Here is a 12,490-nt window from a genome sequence, read left to right on the forward strand (position 1 = left end):
CAAATACTTAAACAAATTATAGTCTGTGGGGGTAGAAATGAACATTCTTTCTAAGCCCATTTATCTCAAATCTTAACGCTCTGAAAGAATCCACTTTTAATAATTTACAACAGAGATTTAGCAAACTATGACCCAAGGAACTAATTTGACCTTCTGTTTGTTTTCGTAGGCGGATTTATGAGAACATGTGCCTGGTCTTGTAGTTAGGCATACTGTAGTAGTCATAGTGCTCTAATCACAGAGTCAAGTAGTCCACAAGGTGGAACATATTTGTTATGTTGCCCTTCGTAGAAAAAGTGCTCATTACTAATTTGGAGTCTGATTTTTACTGGGACTTTGTGTGTTTTATACGCTTATATGTATTCATGCTTTAGACTGTGTATTTTATATAATGGGGTCACATTATACTACAATTTGCTACAATACTACATTTGTTGGGTCCTCGAGAAGAGCAACTAGGCTCTTTACTATTGTATCATCTCTCCAGCTACCATACATTGACATTTTAAAGATTTATTTGTTTTATGTGTATGAGTTTTTGCCTGCATGTATTTATGTGCATTGCATGCATACTTGGTTCAGTTAAAGTGCCAACTCTGATTCATCAGTTCTAGGTTGTGGCAGAAAAGCCTAAGCCTCTAGCCAATGTTTGCTATAATGCTGGTTGATAGAATGTATTTTGAGAGGCATAGCTCTTGATCCAAGGCAGTCAAACTTCAGTTTGACTGAATCAGTAGAATCATCTGGAGGCCTTATTTAAATACAGATTTCTAGAACTATTTAATGGTTTCTGATTTTGTAGGTCTGCAATAAAGTCAAAATTATGTATATATGTGTGTATCATGATTGTGGGTTTGTGTGAGCCTCAGTGTCAGAACATGCCAGAAGAGGGCAACATATCCCATAAAATTGGAATTACAGGTGGTTAAGCGCTTCCTGATATGGCTTCTGGGAACCAAACTTAGGTCCTTGTCTTAGTTATTGTTGTGATACACATGACTGAAAGCATCTTGGGGAGGTAAGGGTTTATTTAGCTTACAGGTTACAGTCCATCACCTGGCAAGACTCAGCGGGAACTGAAGCAGGGACCATGAAGCAGAGACCATGAAGCAGAGACCATACTTATTAGGTTGCTCAACCTTCTTTCTTATAGCACCCAGAACCACTAGCTAAAGGGTACCATCATCCACAGTGGGCTGGGTCCTCCCACATCAATCATGAATCAAAAAAATTTCCTACAGGCTTCTCCTCAGGAGAGTCTGGTGGGGGCATTGTCTCAGTTGAAGTTGTCTCTGCCCACCTAACTCTAACATGTATCAAGTTGACCAAAAAACCTAACCAGGACTGTCCTCTTCAAGAAGAGTATGTGCTCTTAACAACTGAGTCATCTCCCTGGCCTCAGGGGCTCATATTTCTAACAGATGATGATGATGATATAGCTGTGGTGATATATTATGTATCAAATAATGAATGCTTGCCTGAGGATCAAAGGATAGAGCCAACCACTAGATTAAAAATAGAGGTCAGGCAGGGGTGGCACACACCTTTAATACTAGCACTCAGGATCTCTGCGAGTTCAAAGCCACACTGGGCTACATGAGATTGATCCAGTCTAGGAAAGAAACAGAGCCAGGCAGTGGTGGCACACACCTTTAATCCTAGTACTTGGGAGTCACACGCCTTTAATCCCAGCACTTGAGATCTTATACCTTTGCTACCAGCACTTGGGAGTCACACACCATTAATCCCAGCACTAGGAAGGAAGTGATGTGGCTAGGCAGAGAAAGGCATATCAGGCATGAGGAGACAGGAACTCGAAGACTTTCTGCTGAGTACTCAGAGGTTTTCAGTCAGAGGATTCATAGAGATAGAATCTTTCCTTCCATTTGGGCTGAGGATTTGGTATTGGTGAGAAGTTTCTCTAGTGGCTTGTTCCTTTGTCTCTGATCTTTCAGCATTTACTCCAGTATCTGGCTCCGGGTTTTTATTATAAGACTATTTAGGATTCATGCAACATATGGCTATTTTGGGGACACTGTGAGACTCACTGCTTGAAATCTATTGCACTCGACCTCAGTTCCATATCAGAATTACAGGTGATCGTGTGTCTCTAGCTCAGCTCTACTTCACCTAATTTAATCACCTGCAGTGGATTCTAGCACTTGCATGTTCAAAGGTCACCAGGGAAAGGACACTTATGCAGGTTAATTTGTTAGCTTGGCCTTTTCTCAACCTGTTTGTGAATTGACCTCTTTGGATCACACTCTAGTTTGTGGTCTAAACAGCTCCAGTAAAGAATTCATGGGGTTAGGGTAACCTTATAAAGACTCTGGTACAGTGAGAAATGGCCCAGTTTGTATCCCACTGGGCTAACAATTCCCAATTTTGGAATTTTGGGGGCAGTTTCAGTGTGGTTGGTATGGGCTTGCGTCAGCGTAGGCATTTGGGCCTTTGATAAACTGGAAGTAGCTTCTGTCTGAGTTGCAGTGTTGCTCTTCTTGAGTGACAGAGGCTGTGGTAGATATGCTAAGAGCATCAGCATCATTTTGATGGCACTAGAAGCTAAGATTCGTCCACGATCTACAGACTCTGCACTCATTTGTTTCATTGCTTAGTTCTGTTAGAGTCTGTGGGGCCATACCTCACTTATAAGCGTTGTGGCTATCCCAGGACTAAAGGTTGTGACTGATGCATTGTAATACCTTCCCGTTAGTGGGAGGAAGGCCTTCCCACAAACATCACCAAGTAAGGAAGTACAATCGAGTTGTAGTTGGGGCAGCTTTTATCATAGCATCAGTCTCCAACTCAACCTCAAAGGGGGGTCTTTGGATTTTTGTTTGACCCTCTGGAGAATTATTCAACAATATTGAAACAGACCCTTATGTACTAATCAGCAATTTAACTCACTCATCCTATTTTCCAGATAGGGACACTGAGCCTAGGAGAGTGAAGCAGTCTTTCCCCACCACTGACTTAATATTCAGGGGAGGCAGATTTTTGTCAGAGAGGACAGAACCTCAGCATCACTGCTTTCTCTTTCACTCATCACTAAGGAGTTCTCCAAGGCAGGATAGTAATCATGTTTACACATGCCAAGCACTGTGCTAAGGACTGTACTTTATAAATGTGCTGTCTTCTTCTGATGTCACACTAACCTTAGAAATTGTTGCTTTCCTTTACTCCAGTTCATGAATTAGTAAAACTAGGGGTAGAGAAGCAAAGGCTTATCTATAATCAGAAATCCAATCACTGAGCTATCCTTCTCCTCCTCCTCCTCCTCCTCCTCCTCCTCCTCCTCCTCCTCCTCCGCTTCCTCCTCCTCCTCTTCCTCTTCCTCCTCCTCCTCCTCCTCCTCCTCCTCCTCCTCCTCCTCCTCCTCCTTCTTCTTCTCTCTCTCTCTCTCTCTCTCTCTCTCTTTCTCTTGGCACACATGTGTGCAACTATATGTGCTTGTATGTATATGTCTGTATGCCTGAGGCTGATATCAGGGGTCTTCCTCTATTACTCTCCAGCTTATTTACTGTGGTTTGGTCTCTGAGTTGAGCCCAGAGCTTGCTGCTACAACCGATCTGGCTAGCTAGCTTGCTGGTTTGGCTAGTCCCTGTCTTTGCCTTCCCAGCAGAGGAATTACAGGAAGGCAGCCACATCCCCTCAGCATTTATGTGGGTTCTGGGAATCGTAACTCTGATTCTTACCACTTCTGTGGCAGGCAAGGCAAGTACCCCACCTGTGGAGTCCTCTTCCCAGCCCAAGGCCAACTTTTAAACTAATGTTATTTTCATTATACCTTTAACAGGACCATTTAGAGAATTCCCAGAAAAGAAGGGATAGGTGTGTGGGAAAAATGGGCAAAATCCACTGATGTGTTTCTGGTGTAGGCTGCCTCTTTCATGGTACCTAGGTGGTCATGGAATTTAAAACCCTCATTGTACCAGTGTATCCGGCTGCCTGTGTCAGCAAAGGGAGCGAGCTTCTTGCAATTGTTCCCCACCCTCCCCACTCCGTTCTCCTCTCCTGTTTGGGTATACATGGTCTTGGTGGTGTGCTTAGAAAGAGGTAGCCTTGAATATAAGGGACTTAGTGACCCTGGAGCTTTAAACTTATAAAGTATTTGCAATGCTCTTTCTTAGAGACCCACTTGAAGTATTTGTGAATCACACTGTGGAAAAAAAATGTAGTAATTATTTTTCCAGTCTAACTTTCATAGCCTTCATTTATCTTAATTGCTGTTACTGCTGGATCCCAAGGGGCATGGGTGAAGAAGGTCTGCGTGGATGTTAACGTGCTATGATTTTAATGGCTTCTCAGAGCCCCTGTCATTTCCCGTGTTCACTTAATGACAAATGAACGTTTGTAACATTTATCTTCATAACAGAGCAGAAGGAAATACAATGTTGCTGGTGGGGAGAATCAGCCTGAGAGGGTCAGCTTGAAGGAGCCTTGTGAGGAGAAAGAGTATGCAGAGAGATGCGTGAACTAGCAGTCTCTTTTCTTTGGATATGTTGGTTTAACAGACTGAGGAAAGAGTAAACTTTCAGATTAGACCTGGAGCCCACACAGATTTAGCCTTACCCCTTTTGACTCTGGAGTATGGTGAGGAAAATGAAGCCATTCACTCCTCTCAATGATTAGCTGGCTGCGAGGAGAATGCACAGTAAGGATTTCCTGTCCCCAAAGCCCCAGGAAGCTGCCTTCAATAGCTTTTATACTCTCCGTGCTTGAGACTTTAATTTATTTGACATTTAGTTGTTGAAGATGATTTATTTTCTCTGGCTTGTTTTCATTATCTCAGGCACTTGAGAGAGAGGATATTTATACTAGGAAATAGGAAAGCAGTTCTGTAGGTAGTTGGCTACTCTCTGGGTCCACATCACCTAGGAATTGGGCAAAAACGTGTAATCTCAGGTCCCTCTGTAGATAGATAGAATTCGACCCTGCATTTTAGCAAGATGCTCAGATGATTGGTATGCACCGTACAATCGAGAAGCATGGCTCAGCTCAGGAATGCCTCTGCCAGTCTTTGGGATGCCTAACAATTGCAGACTGTGCTGATCTAAGGCATGTTTGGTCAGACTGGTATAATTTTCCACACGTGACATAGCGCAGTGCCTAGTGTATCTCCCCGCACCTCCTACTATCTGCATTGTCCTGATGTGGGAGGTTACTGTGTGCCAAGGAAAGTTGCATGTGCTTTGCAAACTCATGATGCCATGGACTCTTCAGAACAACTCTGAGAGCATGATGTTTTTATGCTGATTTTATAGATGAAGAAATGGAGACCAGAAAGGTTGATCAATAGTTCTATTCTCAGTGGAATTGCAATTGAAACACTAAACTTAGAGGAGGCAACTTGAGTAGGAAGAGTTCGATCTATGGTTTAGATTGGCATTAATGTAATTTGGATGCATTCTGCAGATGGACAATATTAATTGTTGTGGAATATTATTTTAACTGGGCAGACATGTGTTATATTTATCTGTGCTGTGGAATATTACTTTAACTGTATAAAGGTGTGTTACTTTGGCTCATGCTGCCTTTGTTCAATTATGTACAGATGTGTTGCATTTGTTTCACCCTGCCTGCCTAAGGCATCTGCTCTAATAAAAAGCTGAACAGCCAGTAGCTAGGCAGAGAGAGGACAGGTGGAGCTGGCAGGCAGAGAGAATAAATAGGAGGAGAAATCTAGGCTCCTGGGAGAATGAGAGAAAGTAGAAAGAGAGGAGAGAACGAGGGAGACATGCCCAGGGCAAGAAGCCAGGCAGCTGACAGTCAGCTAGACGTGAGGAGCAGTGATAGTAAGATGCACCAAAGAAAGAAAAAGTAAAAAGCCTATAGACAAAAGGTAAATAAAGAGAAACAGGCCAATTTAAAAGAGCTAACCAGAAACATGCCTAAGCAAGGCTGAGCATTCAAAACCAGTAAGTCTCTGGGTCATGATTTGGGAGCTGGTTGGTGGCCCAAAGAAAAAGCTTGGTACATATAATCTTGAGGAGAGAATTACAGATGTACATACATATATATATATATATAGGACCCGATAGGTCGCTATAAAGATAAAGTACCATGGCCTCTGGGGAAGGTCCAGCCAAAATCCTGGATCATTGTAGGTACTCAATCCACCTTACCTTCCATTCTCACGTGGTATTTCCTCCCTGTTCTCTCCCTTTACTGTTCCACTCCTCTGCCCCGTGTTAGCCAACTGCTAGCTAACTTCTGGTTAGCTTTTAGCCATGTCTTTCTGTGCTAAGGACCTCTGCCTAGAAACCCTTAGGGGTGTGGGACAAAGGTTTTAGAATGTATGTAGAATCCAAATACTACTTAGAAAGGACTGTAAAATGAAAACTTAAAAGAGTAGTCGACTAATTAGCAAGCATTCAAGAATTAAATACTTAGTTTAAGCGATTACAAGGGTCTAGATTGGTACTGGGGAGAAATTTAGATTCAGGGGCCTGGGAGATAGCTCAGTAGGTAACGTGCTTTACCAGTGTGAGGAATGGGAGTTCAACTCTCAGGACCCACGTAAAGAAGCCAGGTTTAGTGGCATGTTCTTGTAACCCCAGCACTGGGGAAGCAGAGACAGAGCTTGCTAACCAGCCAGCCTAGCCTGCTTGGTGAGTTCCAGCTCTGTCTCAAAAGAGAGAAAGAAAGAAAAAAAAACTCTGAAAACAAACAAACAAACAAACAAACAAACAAAATGGTAGAGTGACACTTGAGATTATCCTCTGGCCTCTACATGCACACACATACTTGTGTATGAGCATCTGTGCACACATGCACCTATGCACATGTGCATTGGTGCACACACGCACCTATGTACACACACACCTATGCACATGCACATATGCCTCTGCAAAGGAATTTAGATTCTGGTTTGCATTGAAAGTAAGTAACTTCAGGAGAAATGGGTGGCAACATAGATTCAACAACCTCCCTCCAGTGCCTTCTTGACTAACTGCTGTCATCACGACCTAGTGTAATCTGAGAACAAAACCATACCGTGTTAAATATCTAGGCTAAATGCCCAGTTGCTTGGATTGGATTCTTGATTCTGGTGTTGAGGAGCTGCAAGAAACTGCCAAGTTGTCTAACCATGTCTGTGCCTCAATATGCTCATCAGTAGTGTGGGGGTAATTATACTTCCTAGGTTATTGGGACGATCAAGTTCATTCATTTGAAGGTTCCAGATCATCAATGACTCATGTAGATACTTATTTCCACTGTTCATAACCATTTCGGAGTCCTGATTTCCTTGCCTATGTAATGGGGTAATCTGATCTCTAGCACAGAGCTGGGCATGAACAGACACTTGTGTTTCTTCTCTGCTGCACTAGTGATGCACAGGGAACCAGACTGAGGATCCAGCCAAGTATACAGGCTCTGCCTTTGGGGTGAAAGAGGGGATCTTTTCCAGGCCTAATTTAATTTAGTCATTGCTGTTTTCCCATGAGTCCCTAAAGAGAGACATAGATGTCATGTGAGCTGACAAATACACAGGGAAGTAGAAATCAGAATACTAGCCATGATGAAATGATGGACTATTTCCCTAATTCTCCTTGGAGACTCACACTCGTCTCTGGGGTGGGGGAGGTGGTAGGGCAGATGTTGACTAAAATGTCATTTAGATAAGGAGTTGCATCCATGGCAACTAATGAGACTGGAAAGAGGCAGGGGAGACCCCACTGGCAGTGGGTCAGGTAACAGAACGATGGAACTGGCCTTCTTTAAATGCTTTCCTGCCATTCATCAGCTAAACTTGGCATTCAGTCTGCCCCAGGTGAGAGGTGATCATAGTGGGTCTGTACAACTGATTTCTTCATAGTATTGGGATGCATTATGACAACATCAGCTGTGACCTTGTGAGCCTTCTGAGAGGTGGGAAGACCAGAATGACATTCTCCTTATTGTACAGATTGGCAAGGTTGTTTCCAGCTAACACTGAGGTATAATTTGGTGGCTGTCTTCTAGCTCCCTCCCCCAAATGTTGCTTGTCCCGAATCCCTCCTCAGGAAACCTGACCCCTCCATTCCTTCTGAAGCTCTTTCTCTGTCTGGTTAAAGTGAGGAGTTTCGATGATTCATGATGGATTTGGAGGATGAATTATACAGTTAAGGATATCTCTTGCCCTTATGTCTTAAGACTAACAACTGTGCTGCAGGACACAGAACCGTTTCCCTCTGAATACACTTTGTTTATCTTTAGGGCTGGCTGTGGGTTTCAGAGAAGGTAGCTATTGCTCCACACAACTTTTCATCTGTCCTGCTCTAAGTCCCGGTTCTTCATTTTTAATTTAGTTTCTTGTCTACACTCAGCCAAACCTCCCAGGTACTCACATGATTCCATGGAGTACACAATTGGGTCTGAAGACATAAAGGGTTACTAAACTCAGCTTGAGCAACAAAGCCTTAACAAATGCCTCAAACTACATAGTGTCTTGAAGTAGCCGAAGGTAGCTGTAAGGTCAACTGATTAAAACACACTTCCTGCCACTACTTTCAGCATCCAATAGGCAGAAGCAGAGGCAGGAGGGACAGGAGTTCGAGGATAGCCTGGATGCTTATCAATACTTTGATTGACACCACACACATACAAAGAGAGGGGGTCATACATACACATATGCATACAGAGAAATGTACACACATGTCTTAGTTACTGTTTTATGCTGTGAGGAGTAACCAGGACCAAGGCAACTTACAATACAAAAGGAAGCATTTAACTGGGGACTTGCTGACAGTTTTAGAAAGTTAGTCCATGATCATGGCAGTGAGCATGGCAGAAGACAGGAGGGCGTGGCACTGGAGATGTAGCTAAGAGGTTACAACCTGATCTGTAGGCAGCAGGCAGCAGACAGAAAAGGTGAGACTGGGTCTGGCATGGGTTTTTGAAACCCATGACCCAGTGACCCAGGTCAAAACAAGGCCACACCTACTCCAACAAGATCTCACCTCCTAATCCTTCTCAAGCTAACTGGGACCAAGCATTCAAACATATGAGCCTATAGAGGCCATTGTCATTTAAATCAGCACAATGCACACACACACACACACACACACACACACACACACACACACACACACCACAGTTATTTTCTACTTTAATAGAATTTTAGTCACACATCCTTGGGTATCTCCTTGTGTATGATCTCATTTTAGACTTTGAAAGAAAGCTAGGTCACTGATCTCTAAATCCAGATCTTAAAGAAGTGTAAAGTTTGTTTCTGAAGCTCTGCCCCAATGTCATGGAGTCAGTCTGGTGGTTGCAGCCCAGAAACTCTGGACTCTGCATTATCATGAATACCAGACATGATAACTCCACACAGCATGTATACAGAGGCCATCAACCTAGACTCCATGCACCAGCATTGAGAAACTGATTCAACACTTGTGGTGTGATCACAGTTGAGACCTCAGTCCAAAAAGTTGGCCAAGTTCACAGTGTGAGGCCCTCAGCAAGGTGCATTCACATCTGGCTTTGCAGTTCTCATTAGCTTTCCCTTCAGTGTGGTCACTAGGAAGTGCTGACAGCCAAATGCCCTGTGTGAGCAGGTGCCAGTGCCTTCCCTCTCCAAGCCCTGAGTCACTCCTTTCTCTGCAAGGAGTATTCATGTGCCTCATCCTGTCTGTATTAGTCAGGGTTTTCTAAATGAATAGAACTGATAGAGTGAGAAATCACACACACACACACACACACACACACACACACACACACACACTCTAAAAAAGGATTTATTAGAGTGGCTTACAGGATGTGATCTGAGTAGTCTAACAGTGGGTGTCTGCTGACTTCTAGAAGGTCAAGGATCCAGTAGTTAGTGCACAGGACTGAATGTCTCAGCACTTCAAATACACTGCTGGTGTCTCAGAAGGTTCCTAGAGAGCTGCTGGTCTTCAGACTACATTGGAAGCCTGAAAAGATAAGTTTTAATACCAGCAGGAGTGCCTCAGCAATTGGATAGATGAACTTGCTAGCAAGAGTGCTGAGAAGCAGATAAAAAGCAAAAGCTTCCTTCTTCCATGCCCTTGAATGTAAATTGCCACTACAAGCTGTGGCCCAGATTTAGGGTGGGTCTTCTCACCTCAAATGATTCAGTCATGAAAATCCTTCACAGGTGTGTCTAGATGCTTGAGTTTTAGTTGATTCCTGATATAGTCAAGTTGACAACCAAGATTAGTCATAACACTATCCTATCAGCAGTGGCTTTTAGCTTTCTAATGTCCTACCAGGGCCACTTTTTATTTAAAGGGCTCTCTATTATGGTTAAAGAATAGTTTATTGTTGCTTAATTTCCAAATCAAGTGTGCATAAATAATTTATTGATGCAATGTTACACTCAGGTAATTTTTTGATCTCCCTGTGTAACTTTATTAAGTGTGGAAGGTGGAATGTTAATTTGTCCAATTAGAAAGGGGAAAATGATCTATATATCATGGAACCATTCAGGTGGTAAACAACATTACCCCCTACTCTAAAGCCCTGATACGTTTTTAGTCATCAGATTTAAATTGTAAATGAAACAGTGTTGATGCATTAGGAAAATGCATGCCATGTTTTGTTAACATAATCAGAAAAATGGAGCCGATAGCCACTCTTCCCCCACCTGCCAGTCATTGTATTAAATGCTTCTGCAATTTTATTAGAATTCTCTGTCTCTGCAGATGCCAGTCGGCTGTGAAATTGAAATGGAAAACAGAAATACTACATTTTCATCCACAGTGGAAACTGAGAAAGTCCATTTTTATGGCGGGCAAAGAACCAACATGACCTTGTCAACTGGGTCACTCACTGTTTAGGCTTGAAGGCAGTTGCAGCTGGCGTCTTGAGAGTGAGGAAGGAAGGAGGCCCTGAATTTGTTGGCTTTCTCTGGCAATCTGACCAACAAGTGTTCTCCTCCATGGTTCAAAGATGGAGAGCTTCAATGCAACTCAATTTTCTTCCTTCTTTCTCCGAGTGACTTGAGGTTGTGCTGAAGAAGTTTTAGTTCTTGCAAGGGGCAGAAATTTCAACAAAACCTTGGCTCTAAAATGTCAGTGTTTTGGTGGGTAGGGAGGGTGATTGACATAAATGAAAAGGGAGGAATTGTGACCTTAGTTGGGCTTGCATTGAGAGTCAAATTTGGAAGTTGGGTCATCTTTGCTTGGAATACTCTGATCTCTTGTTTCTGTGGGTAACTCTGGAACATTTTTGAGGTCTTACTTTAATGTTGCTTTGTCTTGGAAAGTGTCCTCCATCAACTGCAACCACTTACCCAACACCAGGTTATTTGTACCTATGAATATAGGTTCATTTTTTAAAGTTTTCCTTTAAAAGACATAGAACTGAAGCACAGGGTGTTCTGATTTGTACAAGCTCACACAGACAATGAGGAAGCGGTAGTTTGACTTTGACTATTGAATTTCAGAGCTCAACAAATGTTAACTCCTAATAAGAGAGCGGCATCTCTTCACAAACCAAAATTGGTGCTTGATCAAACTTCACTTAGTTGCCCAGAAGCATTATAGGAATAACAGGAGGGCAGTCCACTGCATGCACCACACAACTCCCACAGTTACCTGGAAATGAGGCAGCCAGGAAGGGGCTTCTCTTCCCTCAGTGGGGGCAGGTGGGGGCTGTTTCTTGGCCTCGGAGCTGTCCAGGTGCTGCTGGCTTTTTTTTTTTTTGGTTTTTGCAGAGCTGTCTGAGCTCTTGCTGCTTTCCAGACTTGGAAGGCTGCTTCCTTGGAAACCTAGGTATAAAGAAAGCAGCAGGGAAAGGGGTCCTTCTGGAACATACTGGGTGATATGCCAGTTGTGCTTAGAGCTAGCACATCTGTGAGGTGCCAAGAGAGTGGGGCCATGTGAGGGTTTCCGCTTGCTCTTATGCAGTAGGTAGGTAACCTTTGTTTATCCTCTGCTTGTTGTGATCAGATGAAAGACATAAGATACCTCTTAAAGTAGGGGTGACAAAGAAAAAGACACAAACAGGTAACACAAAGGCTTGCTGACCATTCTTCCCTTGTCATGAGTTTCTGTATGTGGATGGCCTCAGTGTTTGCTCCTGATAGCCACATCCCCTGTGTGTTTGTGTCTGTATATTCAAATGTATGTGCTTGTGTGTGTGGGAGGGAAGCAAGGAGAGGCTAGATGTCTATATTGGGCATCTTCCTCAATCATTTTACCACCTTGTCTTTTGAGCCAGAGCCTTTACCTGAACCCAAACTCACCGATTTGGCTACAGTGGCTGTCCAGCAAACCACAAGGATCCACTATCCTCCACTACCCGGGTCTGAAATTACAGATATCTGCTGCCATGTCTGGACGTTCTGTGGGTGCAGGAGATCTGAACTCGGGCCCTCATGCTGGTGTGCCAGCTACTTTACTGAGACATCACCCCAGCCTCCATATACATTGTTTTCTCCAGCCAATTGTCACCTTAAAGGGGAATAACCTTTTAGAAACTCTCTTGCCACGTGTCATACTATGAGTTGGTTGTCTTATTACAGTGTAATTTACTCTTT

This window comes from Peromyscus eremicus, chromosome 4 (genome assembly GCF_949786415.1).
Source record: "Peromyscus eremicus chromosome 4, PerEre_H2_v1, whole genome shotgun sequence".
In the NCBI taxonomy this organism is placed as follows: domain Eukaryota; kingdom Metazoa; phylum Chordata; class Mammalia; order Rodentia; family Cricetidae; genus Peromyscus; species Peromyscus eremicus.